Raw genomic sequence first — 12,082 nt, 5'->3', positions numbered from 1 at the left:
TTGCAAAGGTTGCATTAATCAGGGAAAGAATTAAAGCAGCTCAGAGTCGACAGAAGAGTTATGCTAATACTCGTCGACGAGGGTTGAAATTTGAAGTAGGAGATATGGTATTTTTTAGAATCGCTCCGATCAAAGGGGTGATGATATTCGGGAAGAAAGGGAAGTTAAGTCCTCGGTATGTCGGGCCTTTTGAAATCCTTGAAAGGATAGGTTTGGTTGCTTATCGAGTGGCGTTACCTCCAGCATTGTCTAGAGTTCATGATGTATTTCACGTGTATGTGCTGAGGAAGTACGTACCAGATCCATCGCATGTACTGAGTTACGAACCTCTAGAGATCAGTGACACCTTATCGTATGAGGAAGTACTAGTGCAGATATTAGATCGAAAAGTACAGCAGTTGCAGACTAAGGAAATACCTCTTGTGAAGGTATTATGGCATAACCATACAGTGGAAGAAGTTTCATAGGAATTAAAATCTGAGATACTTCAAAAACACCCACAATTATTTGATAGAACATGAATGTGTATTAGACATTATAGATTAAGTGGTAAAATACTTGGGAGAGTTTTGTTTATGTATGTAATCTTCCGATGTATCTTTTGAGTAACCACGGTATTCCTCCGCCACATGTGAGGGTATGTAACGAATTTAGGCCAAAGTCACTTTGTAGGCGACGACCGACTCTTTTATAAGCGAAATTATAAGAAGAAATTGAGTTAGTATTTAGTAATAGATTTCGAGGATGAAATTCTTATAAGGAGGGGAGATTGTAGAGACCCAAACCTGCACCAGCAGGATTCGTCAACGAAGGATCACATTCATCGCGAAATTCAGAGCCTCGTCGATGAGAAAATGCCGAGAGGTTTTAGGGATTCTCAGGAAATCCTCGTCGACAAAATTTAGGGCTTTGTCGACGAATTTTGTGGTGTTTTCATCGATGAAGAAGCCGCCTCGTCGACGAAGGGGACCGGGTCAAAGGTCCTATAAATATCCTGTTGAGTTGCTTAGGAGCTAAGATATCTTCCAAAAAGCTCTCTCTCTCTCTCTCTCTCTCTCTCTCTCTCTCTCTCTCTCTCTCTCTCTCTCTCTCTCTCTCTCTTTCTCTCTCTCTCTCTAAGCTTCGAATCTCTCTCTCTCTCTAGGATTCTTCGCCGCTCGTCGTCTGTTTCCAAAAACGGAGGGTATTTCTTGGATCAGAAGAGAAAGCTCTACACTTTTAGTGGATCGGATCCTTGATTCGAAGAGTTTTAGGTTTCCCCAAAAATCAAGGTAGGAATCTGATCCTAGTTTTGATTAGATATTTGAATAGTGGTAGAAGTTGTAGTAAGATTATGTTCTGTGATTTTAGGTTTTCGGGATTTCGGGTTGTTGATTTGGACCTTTTTCGTACGAAGTTTCATTTTGAGTATAAGGTAAGGGAAATTTGATTACAACAGTTATTTTAGAAAACTAAACTGCTAAAAAGCTAGTTTATGTTATTATGTATGATTTAACTGCTTATTTGTGAAATTCTACTAAGTAGAAATGCCGATTTGATGATTTTACGGTTTTTGGTAAAAATGAGGATTTCGATGTGTGATCTCCAAATTTTACAAATATTGTTTATTTGTGTTTATACTATAGTAGGAGAGGCTCGAATTCTTTATTTATTTAGTTAAACTATGTATATTGAATTTCTATCATTTAGTTGGTTTTTGAAGTAAACTGGTGTGATATATGTTGAAATGGAAATGAATGTATTTTTCTATACTACTGATATAGAATATGGGAATGAAATTCCAATTTGTTATACTGAAAATGTGAAAAACTGAGGCCGGTGATACACCGAGCAGAATCAGTAAACAAAGAGGGGCAAACTAAGTAGAAAGACGCCAGTTTGAACCCGCTGAGATTATTTCTACTCTTGATATAGGGTTGAAAAATAATTTCTTTGCAGAGTTGAAATAAATACTATTATATGTTATGGGGCGATATCGTAGCTAGATGTACACGTGCAACCACACGTATTAAATGATGTGAGTACCAAGATGGTCGGCTAGTAGGGTGAAACCATTGGCTGATATTGGGCCAATGGAGGCAATCGGATTGTATGTAGGTACTCGACAATGTCTGCACAAACAGGGCATTGGACGAGTACCAGTGCACAACCTGGGCCACAGGGTAAAACTGGTTATAGGGATATTTTGCTGTCGGTCATCTAATAAATCAGTAAATGGTCGAAAGACAGATGTAGGAATTTATGTAATATGAATAATGATATACCTGATGCAAAACTGTATTGAAAATGTTTGATTTATATTCCAGATGTTGAATGAAAACATGCATGTATGCAGTCACACACTGTTGTAACTCCTTCTTCCTTACTGAGAGGTGTCTCACCCTATCTTACAACTTTTGTTTTCAGATCCATCTGTGCGTCGGTCCTAATAGCTAAAAGGACTGGGGAGATTGTTTTTTTGGGTTAGCTTAAGTAAGCACCTAAATCTTGTATTAAACTTGGATGAAAGTCATCGGGGAGGGTTGTAATAACAAGAATTTATCCTATGTATGAATTTATGTAAATTATGGATGTATTAGAGAACTCTGGTATAAGTCTAGTAGAAATCCCAATGGATGTTTATGTTTTTCTGTGACATTTACACCATGATTATGTATGTTTTACACCCGTATGTCCCTGTTAAGGGAGGGTTGCTACTATATCTTGAACAAGTATAGGTATTATGTATGAATGAGTGACACCTGGGTCCGTATAAAGGGTCAGGTCGTTACAATCTCGCTTCGCCCCGTACATCATTCTAGAAGAGATGAAGAAGGTACGACGGTTTGAAAGAGGCCGGAGGAGAGAAATATACAAGCAGGTATCAATACTGAAGTTGCAGGACTTCGCCGAGCTGGTTGACCAAGCTACTATAATAGAGATTGGAGAGCAGTTGGAGGCTGAGGAGTAGAGACAGAAGAAGAGATCCATACCTTCTAGTTCCTAATAGAGGATTGGACGTGGTTCGTGGAAAAGAGGTGGCTACTATAGAGATCGGAGGCAGAAGACCGGGAATCGCGGTTTTCAGGGTGTACAGCCACCTCCAATTTGCCCGACTTGTGGGAAAAGGCACCTAGGGGAGTGTCGTGTCAGGCAAGGTGTTTGCTATCGATGTGGGGAGCCAGGGCATGTGATAAGGGATTTCTAGGCTCAAATTGGTGCTGCTCTTGCTCCTAGACTGCTCGATGAGGCTACCAGGCGCCACATGGAGGCCAGCAGAGGAATATGGCCCCAGCCAAGGGTTTCGCTTTGACGCCGGGCGATGTTGAGGCGGCTGGCGACGTGGTGACAGGTACGGTTAACATGTTTTCATTTAAAGTTTTTGTTCTTTTTGATTATGGTGCCACACATTCGTTTGTGTCCTTGGGATGTATTAAATTGTGTGGGGTTGAAACACAATCACTAGATGTTGGGTTATTAGTGACTAAACCGACCGGGTTAGCAGTGAGATGTAGTAGGGTACTCCAGGGTTGTCCAGTTGATGTTTAGGGGAAGATTCTATCTGCTGAGTTGGTGGTCCTAGATATGCACGGGTTTGATATCATCTTCGGCATGGATTGGCTAGCAGCTAATTCTACTATTATAGACTTTCGTGCTAAGGAAGTAATATTCAGACCTCCAAAAAAACCAGAATTCAGATTTATAGGGTTACGAGTGCAATCTTTACCTCAAATGCTCTCAGCTGTTCAGGCGAGGAGACTGCTCTAGAATGGCTATTTAGGATTTGTGACTTTTGTGAAGGAAATGTCAGAAAATGAATTAAAACTTATCAATACGCCGGTGGCGAAAGAATTTACGGATGTATTCCCGGATGAATTACTAGGTCTACCACTGGATTGTGAGGTAGATTTTCCTATTGATCTACTTTCAGGTACAGCGCCGATCTCTAAAGCACCGTACCAAATGGCACCAGCAGAGTTGGCAGAATTGAAAGATCATGTAATGCCACAATCTGGGTCTGTCAGGGAGCACTGCATCTTTTGTCCTCCACCTGGACCAGACAACAGGGGGCAAGCCTTATCGGATTAAATGACTGGCCCTATAAACCAACACATGTCCTATCTAGTGTGTTTTTGTCCCCACTCACACACTTCTTGAGAAAACTTCCCTGGTGGTCACCCATCCCAAGATCGCTCCAAGTCAAACACGCTTAACTATGAAGTTCTTATGTGAAGGCTTCTGAAAAGAAAGGTGCACCTTGTTGATATGGGTACTAACATCTAGTCTTTTAAATCTTTCATCCATGGGGTATCACATTCTCCCTCATTTATAGAACGCAACGTCCTCCACATTTCCAAATCCAGGCGATGTGAATCTCATCACACTTCCGAATGGGTGTTGGCTCTGACACCATTTGAAACGCCCCAACTTGGGTCTGTCAGGGAGCACTGCATCTCTCATCCTCCACCTAGACCAGACAACAGGGGGCAAGCCTTATCGAACTAAATAACTGGCCCCATAAACCAACACATGTCCTTTCTAGTGTATTTTTGTCCTCACTCACACACTTCTTGAGAAAACTTCCCTGGTGGTCACCCATCCCAAGATTGCTCTAAGTCAAGCACGCTTAACTATGAAGTTTTTATGGGAAGGCTTTCGAAAAGAAAGGTGCACCTTGTTGAGATGGGTAGTAACATCTAGTCTTTTAAATCTTTCATCCATGGGGTATCACATTCTCCCCCCTTTATAGAATGTAACATCCTCGTTGCAAACCCACATTTCCAAACCCAGGCGATGTGAATCTCATCACACTTCCGGATGGGTGTTGGCTCTGATACCATTTGTAACGCCCCAACCTGGGTCTGTCAGGGAGCATTGCATCTCTCCTCCTCCACCTGGACCAGACAACAAGGGGGCGAGCCTTATCGGACTAAATGACTGGCCCCACAAACCAACACATGTCCTTTTCAGTGTGTTTTTGTCCTCACTCACACACTTTTTGAGAAAACTTTTGAGGTGGTCACCCATCCCAAGATTGCTCCAAGCCAAGCACGCTTAATTATGAAGTTCTTATGGGAAGGCTCCCGAAAAGAAAGGTGCACCTTGTTGATATAGGTAGTAACATCTAATCGTTTAAGTCTTTCATCCATGAGGTATCACAGATCAGTTGCAGGATTTGCTTGATAAGGGCTTCATACGACCTAGTGTATATCCTTGGGGAACTCCAGTGCTGTTTGTGAAAAAGAATGACGGGTCTATGAGGATGTGTATAGATTACAGAGAAATTAATAAAGTGACAATCAAGAACAAGTATCCTCTACCCCGTATAGATGATTTGTTCGATTAGCTCTAGGGTACACGGGCGTATTCCAAGATCGATCTCAGGTTAAGCTACTATCAGGTAAAGGTGAGAAAATAAGATGTATCAAAGACGGCCTTCAGAACCATATATGGGCATTACGAGTTCCTTATTATGCCATTTGGTCTGACGAATGCTCCTGCAATATTTATGGATTCGATGAATAGGAATTTTCATCCATATTTAGATCAGTTTGTGGTTGTTTTTATTGATGATGTACTGGTTTATTCGAGGAGCTATGAGGAGCACGAGATACATTTGAGGCAAGTCTTGCAGATGCTTAGGGAGAAGAAATTGTATGCAAAATTCAGTAAATGTGACTTCTGGTTCGAGAAAGTTGTGTTTTTGGGGCATGTTATCTCAAGAGACAGAATTTTTGTAGATCCTAGTAAGATTGAGGCAGTAGTGAATTAGGCTAGACCGAGAAACATCTAGAAGATCAAGAGTTTCTTGGGGTTAGCCGGATATTATCATCATTTTGTCGAGGGATTCTCAGCTTTATTAGGGCCTCTGACGCGACTGATTAGAAAGAATGCCAGATTTGAATGGGACGATAGCTGTGAGCAAAGTTTCCAGGAGTTGAAGCAGAAGTTAGTCACAGCGCTTGTATTGATCATCCCGTCTGTGGGTGAGGGTTATACTATCTACAGTGATGCGTCCTTGAAGGGACTTGGTTGCGTATTGATGCAGCATGGCAGGGTAGTGGCATATGCATCTAGACAGTTGAAAGACTATGAAAAGAACTATCCTACCCATGATCTTGAATTGATTGCAGTGATATACGCATTAAAAATTTGGAGGCATTACCTGTACGGTGAGCAGTGTGAGATTTTCTTCAATCACAAGAACTTAAAGTATTTCTTTACTTAGAAGGAATTGAATATAATACAGGGAAGGTGGTTAGAGTTAATTAAAGATTTTGATTGTACTATCAGTTGCCACCCAGGGAAAGCAAACGTGGTAGCTGATGCACTGAGTAGGAAATCTGGGGAATCAGCGTTGGCAGCTATGGAGATCCAGCGTCCGATCATGATGGATCTAAAGAGACTCGACATTGAATTGATTGAGAGTAATACTCCAATATGTATTGCCAGTTTAGTGGTGTAGTCTACGCTGCAAGAAAGAATTAAAGCTGCTCAGAAAGAAGACCCAGAATTAATAGAGGTGATGGACAAAGTGCAGGATGGTCAGGAAGAGGAATTCTGCATTTAAGATGACAGAGTTTTACGGTTCCGTTCTAGATTATGACTGATGCTGACATTAGGATGACTATTTTAAAGGAGTATCACAGATCCTTATATTCGGTTCATCTCGGTAGTACGAAAATGTACAAGGATCTGCGAGAGTTTTACTGGTGGAGTGGTATGAAGAGGGAGATTGCCGAGTACGTAGCCCAATACTTGACGTGCCAGCAGGTAAAAGCTAAGCACCAAAGGCCGGTGGGACAATTGCAGCCATTATTTATTCCATAGTGGAAGTGGGATCATATATCTATGGATTTTGTCTCAGGGCTGCCATCGACATCGCATGGCCAGAATGCGATTTGGGTGATAATAGATCGGTTGACTAAAATCGCCAATTTTCTCCCTATCAAGATTAGTTATTCCCTCAGCCGTTTAGCGAAGATTTACATTCAGAAGATAGTTCGTTCTTATAGGGTGCCTGTATCTATTGTGTCAGATCTAGACCCGCGATTCACGTCACGATTTTAGAGGAGCTTGCAGGAGGCTCTGGGGTCTCAGTTATCGTTTAGCACGGCATTCCATCCTCAGTCAGACGAACAGACAGAAAGGATGGTACAGATACTAGAAGATATGCTCCATGCATGTGTATTAGATTTTTGGGGTAGCTGGACTCAGTTCATGCCACTGGTGGAGTTCGCGTATAATAACAGTTATTAGACTAGTATTGGCATGGCGCCATTTAAGGCTTTATCAGGAGATGTCGATCTCCTTTGTATTAGGATGAGATGGGTGAGCGGCGAGTTGTGGGGCCAGAGCTGGTACAGCAGGCGTATGATAAAATTCGACTTATCAGGGATAGAAAAGTGCAGCTCAGAGTCGATAGAAGAGTTATGCCAACAATCGTTGCAAGAATTTGGAGTTCGATGTGGGTGATTACGTATTTTAAAGATAGCTCCGTTAAAAGGAGTTATGAGGTTTGGTAGGAAGGGTAAACTTAGCCCTAGGTTTATTAGTCCATTTGAGATTTCAGAGAAAGTGGGGCCGGTGGCCTACAGGCTAGCTTTACCACCTACACTATCCAGGATGCACGACATATTTCACGTATCTATGTTGAGGAAATACGTCCCAGATCCTTCTCATATTATCAGTTATGGTGAGTTAGAGTTCAGTGATTCGCTAGTCTATGAGGAGGTACCAGTGCAGATTCTGGACAGAAAGGAACAGGAACTACGTAATAAGAAGATTCCTCTAGTAAAGGTTCTATGGAGGAATCATGCAGTAGAAGAGGCTTCTTGGAAGCTTGAGGAACAGATCAGACAGAAATACCCACAATTATTCCAAGAAGTCCATATGTAAATAAGAAATGTAAGTAAATATGTAATGTTTCTTTTGCAGGTACATGTAATATTCTAGTAGTAAGAGGTATTTTAGTTTTAGGGGGAATTTTCTTTTGGTATATGTAATCTCCCAAAACTTGAAATGTAACCACGGTATTCTTCCGCCATAAATGAGGGTAAGTAATAAAATAAGTAGACCATTTTGCCTTCAAGGGACGATAAATTATATGAATAGTAAATTTCGAGGATAAAATTTTATAAGGAGGGGAGAATGTGACAACCCGAATAATAATGGTATTTAAATAAAGAGGAAAAGAAATGGAAATAGTAACAGAAGGAATAACCGAGGGAAATTACCAAGGCCTCGTCGACGAACATAGGGGATTCGTCGACGAGGGTATAAGAGGACCTCGTCAACGAAGGCAAGATTCGTCGACGAGAAAATACCGAGAGAGGGTTTTGGGCAAGTCTGAAATTCGTTAACGAAGGTGCAGGTTCGTCAATGAAATTTCTACAGGACTCGTCGACGAGGTAACGTGTCTCGTCGACAAATCCAGTCCTATAAATATCAAGAACCTAGATTTGAACATCAAAAATTAGAAAAAAAATCTCCCTCTCTCTCTCTCTCTCTCTCTCTCTCTCTCTCTCTCTCTCTCTCTCTCTCTCTCTCTCTCTCTCTCCATTCGGGTTCTCTCCATTCTCTCTTTGATTTCAGCTCCATCGCTGGCTGGATCGACGATCTGAAGCTACCACGACGCTCTTGGAGAAGTTCTTTACATATCTGCCAGAGCGGATCGTTCGTGGAACTCCGTTGAAAATCAACCCTGAGTTGAGGTAAGGCTTTTTATGCCGAATTTGGTCTTACTGTAGTGATAGGAAATGATATACGCGTGAAAATACTGAAGTTTAATACTGAAAGTTTTCATTTTCAGGGTATTGATTAAGAAATCCTATGGGTGTGAGACCAGAATTTATAAGGGCTTTCTCAGTAGCCAGGTAAAGGAATAAACTAAAGCAGTTATTTTTCACGCAAATTACTATTATTTATGAGCAAATTGATTTTCTGAAAAATATGTACAATATTTGAATATTATGGAATAAATGCATATTTGGGAAAATACTGCTCTTATACGGAAATTATGATTTTAGAATGAAATGTATGATTTACCCAACTTTGTGTGGCATGAATGTTATTCTTCATGAAAAGTATTATGATCTGGAAGATTTTACGAGTAAAGTATGTTTTCAGGTATTACGAAATGATACAGTATGTTATGATGATTTTGACAAATACATGATAATTGATTTATTTTCATAATGTGTATATATGAAATGATTTTGGCGCGAGGCCGTGTAAATATGAAATGTTCGACACGAGGCAGTATTTATGAAATGTTTGGCGCGAGGCCGTATTTATGAAATGATTTCAACACGAGGCCGTATTTATGAAATTATGAAAGATGTTATAATATCATGTATTATATGTTATCAGAACCCAGATGTTAGTTTAGTTTAGTTTTAGGAGTTCGGTACCGTAACTATATAGATCAAATATCTACGTTCAGACTTGTGCTAACCACCCCACGAGGGGGTGGGAGATGGATAGTCGATGTGAATTTCAGTGTAAAGTTGTAGACGTCCACCTGACAGTTCGGACCAAGGTGCGGCAGGCCCATCGTACTTACAGACTTTTTTGACTCGGCAGTGGTCGGCCAGCCATTGTTAGGTCCCGCCTTCGAGCTGCACAACCCGTCATGGAGGGTAATACATGACATCAACTAGTTATTCATCCTGGGTATGTTTTCAGTATTATCGGTTATAACAGATGTTTTATGTACGATATGATTTATTAGCAAATATGAAAGTATATGATTATTCAGTACGATATGATGAATGTTTACAAATATATGAAATGTGTAACGACCTGCTCCTTTTTCACATATATTTTTTTTTATATAAATAAATTATCATCACATCATACATTCCAACTCAGCAGGTCATAATCCACCTGGGCCCATGGGCACCAGGGATATAACAAAACATACAGCAGAAGCCTACGCAGCAGAAAGTATAAAATCATATACATTTCATCATAATGTGTATAACACATACCAGAGTCACTACAATTACTATCTCACAGTATATACATCTCAAAAATGAAATCTAGGGACAATCCCCACAAAACCTAACTGTCCCTACCAAAAACTTACCCTTCCAAAGAGGGCAACCAACTGATCTAGATCAGCGGGGCTTTTCCCGCTCTCCTATGAGGGGCTCCTGAAAAATGTATAAGATTTAGGAGTGAGACACCTCTCAGTAAGGGAAATAAACTAATACCAGTGTGTGACAACATGAGTATTCTGTGTTCTACATATACCATACAAAACATATTTAATACTGTTTATCAAATCTGGGAAAACATATGCATATCAAAACATGGCAGAACATACTGCATTTTCATAAACATTTCTCATCTCATATCATAATAATAATAACATAAAAACAACCCTGGTAGGTTAGCTGGCTGTTGTCATGTATTACCCCCACATGACTGGGTTGTGTGGCCCGAAGGCGGGACCTGACAATGGTTGGCCGACCACTGCCAAGTCAAACAGTAGTCTGTAGGTTCGATGGGTCTACCCAGACTGGTCCGTACACCAAAGGCGATAACAGCATACTTCTTGAAAATAACCACATCGACCATCCAATCTCACACCACTCCGTACAGCGGCATTAACACAAATATCATGATCACGAGGACCATGGACACATAGCAACTGTACCGTGCAAGTGTTAGCCTAAACCAAGCCAACCAGGTTCTGATATCATATACATATACTAAAACCGTGATACATAAATATCTCATATCATTTATTTTCACATCAATCATATCATTTCACATATATACGTGTATCATAAAAATTATCGGCCCGTACCCCGGTATTACACATTTTAACATAGCACGGCCCGTACGCCGGCAAATCACATAGCACAGCCCGTACACTGGCAAATCACATAGCACAGCCCGTACGCTGGCAAATCACATAGCACAGCCCGTACGCTGGCAAATCACATAGCACGACCCGTACGCCGGCAAATCTCATACACATAGCACGGCCTATACGCCGGAAAATCACATATACATATAAAAATATCTTGGCCCGTACGCCGGTTTTCCATCATAGAAATCCATATCGTCCCCATTCCAAAAAAAACAATATTTCACAACATTTTTATACTCATGCCACACTAAACAAATTTTCTACGTATTCAACATATCATCATTTAAACAGTATTTTCCAAATATAAATCATATATATAAATATATTTATTTTTCCTGAAACCAGATGCTATATATATATACATACATTTTTTCAAAACAAAACTAGCTTAGTTTATCCCCTTACCTGATTCCTGAAAAGCCCCTAAGAAAATCTTCCCCGTACCCACAAGGTTCTCAACTCAATACCCTGAAAATGAAAACTCGCAGAATTAAAGTTTAGTATTTTCGTACGTACAACATTTTCTATAACTACCACTAAATCAAATTCGACTTAAAAAGTCTTACCTCAACTTAGGGATGATTCCCAACGTTCCCAATCAATACCCTGGAACTGAAAATTTTCAGTATTAAAGTTCAGTATTTTTACGTGTATATCATTTTCTTCAACTGTCAAAAATCCAAATATTGAATATAAAGTCTTACCTTAGATTTGGGATGAAATCCAACTTCGTTTCCCTGACGATCCGCTCCGGCAGACTTGTAGAGAACTTCGCCAGGAGCATCGTGGTGGCTTCGGTTTGTCGATCCGGCGTAAAACTAGCCCGGAATCGAAGAGAGAGAGTCGTAGGAGAGAGAGAGAGAGAGAGAGAGAGAGAGAGAGAGAGAGAGAGAGAGAGAGAGAGAGAGAGAGAGAGCACTTCCAAAAAATATCCAAGTAAGCTTCTTGAAGAAGCTTTCCACTTTCTATATATATACCTTTAACCTTTATATTAAATACATATCATAATAACTTATTTATATATATATATATATATATACACACACACACACACATATATATATATACATGCTTCAATATATATATATATATATATTTTCCTTATCATACTATTCATTTTACTTGTTAATTTAATTAATTAATTTTATTTTATTATTTTATTATTATTATATATTTTTTTAAATTAAATTTTATTATTATTATTTTTTTTCCCGGTTACTA

The 12,082-nt window shown here is 40.0% G+C and overlaps 1 long non-coding RNA gene across 1 annotated transcript; it reads right to left on the bottom strand.

Annotated features, from left to right (window-relative positions):
- Positions 1 to 9,928: 9,928 nt before the first annotated feature.
- Positions 9,929 to 11,806, bottom strand: LOC131146693 (uncharacterized). The gene is made up of 4 exons (XR_009134436.1): positions 11,566 to 11,806; positions 11,428 to 11,473; positions 11,267 to 11,329; positions 9,929 to 10,136 (listed from the first exon to the last, which is right to left on the bottom strand). It is a non-coding gene; the product is annotated as an uncharacterized LOC131146693 (long non-coding RNA).
- Positions 11,807 to 12,082: the final 276 nt, after the last annotated feature.

This window comes from Malania oleifera, chromosome 13 (genome assembly GCF_029873635.1).
Source record: "Malania oleifera isolate guangnan ecotype guangnan chromosome 13, ASM2987363v1, whole genome shotgun sequence".
Lineage (NCBI taxonomy): Eukaryota > Viridiplantae > Streptophyta > Magnoliopsida > Santalales > Ximeniaceae > Malania > Malania oleifera.
This window is presented reverse-complemented; position numbering and strand designations above follow the sequence as displayed.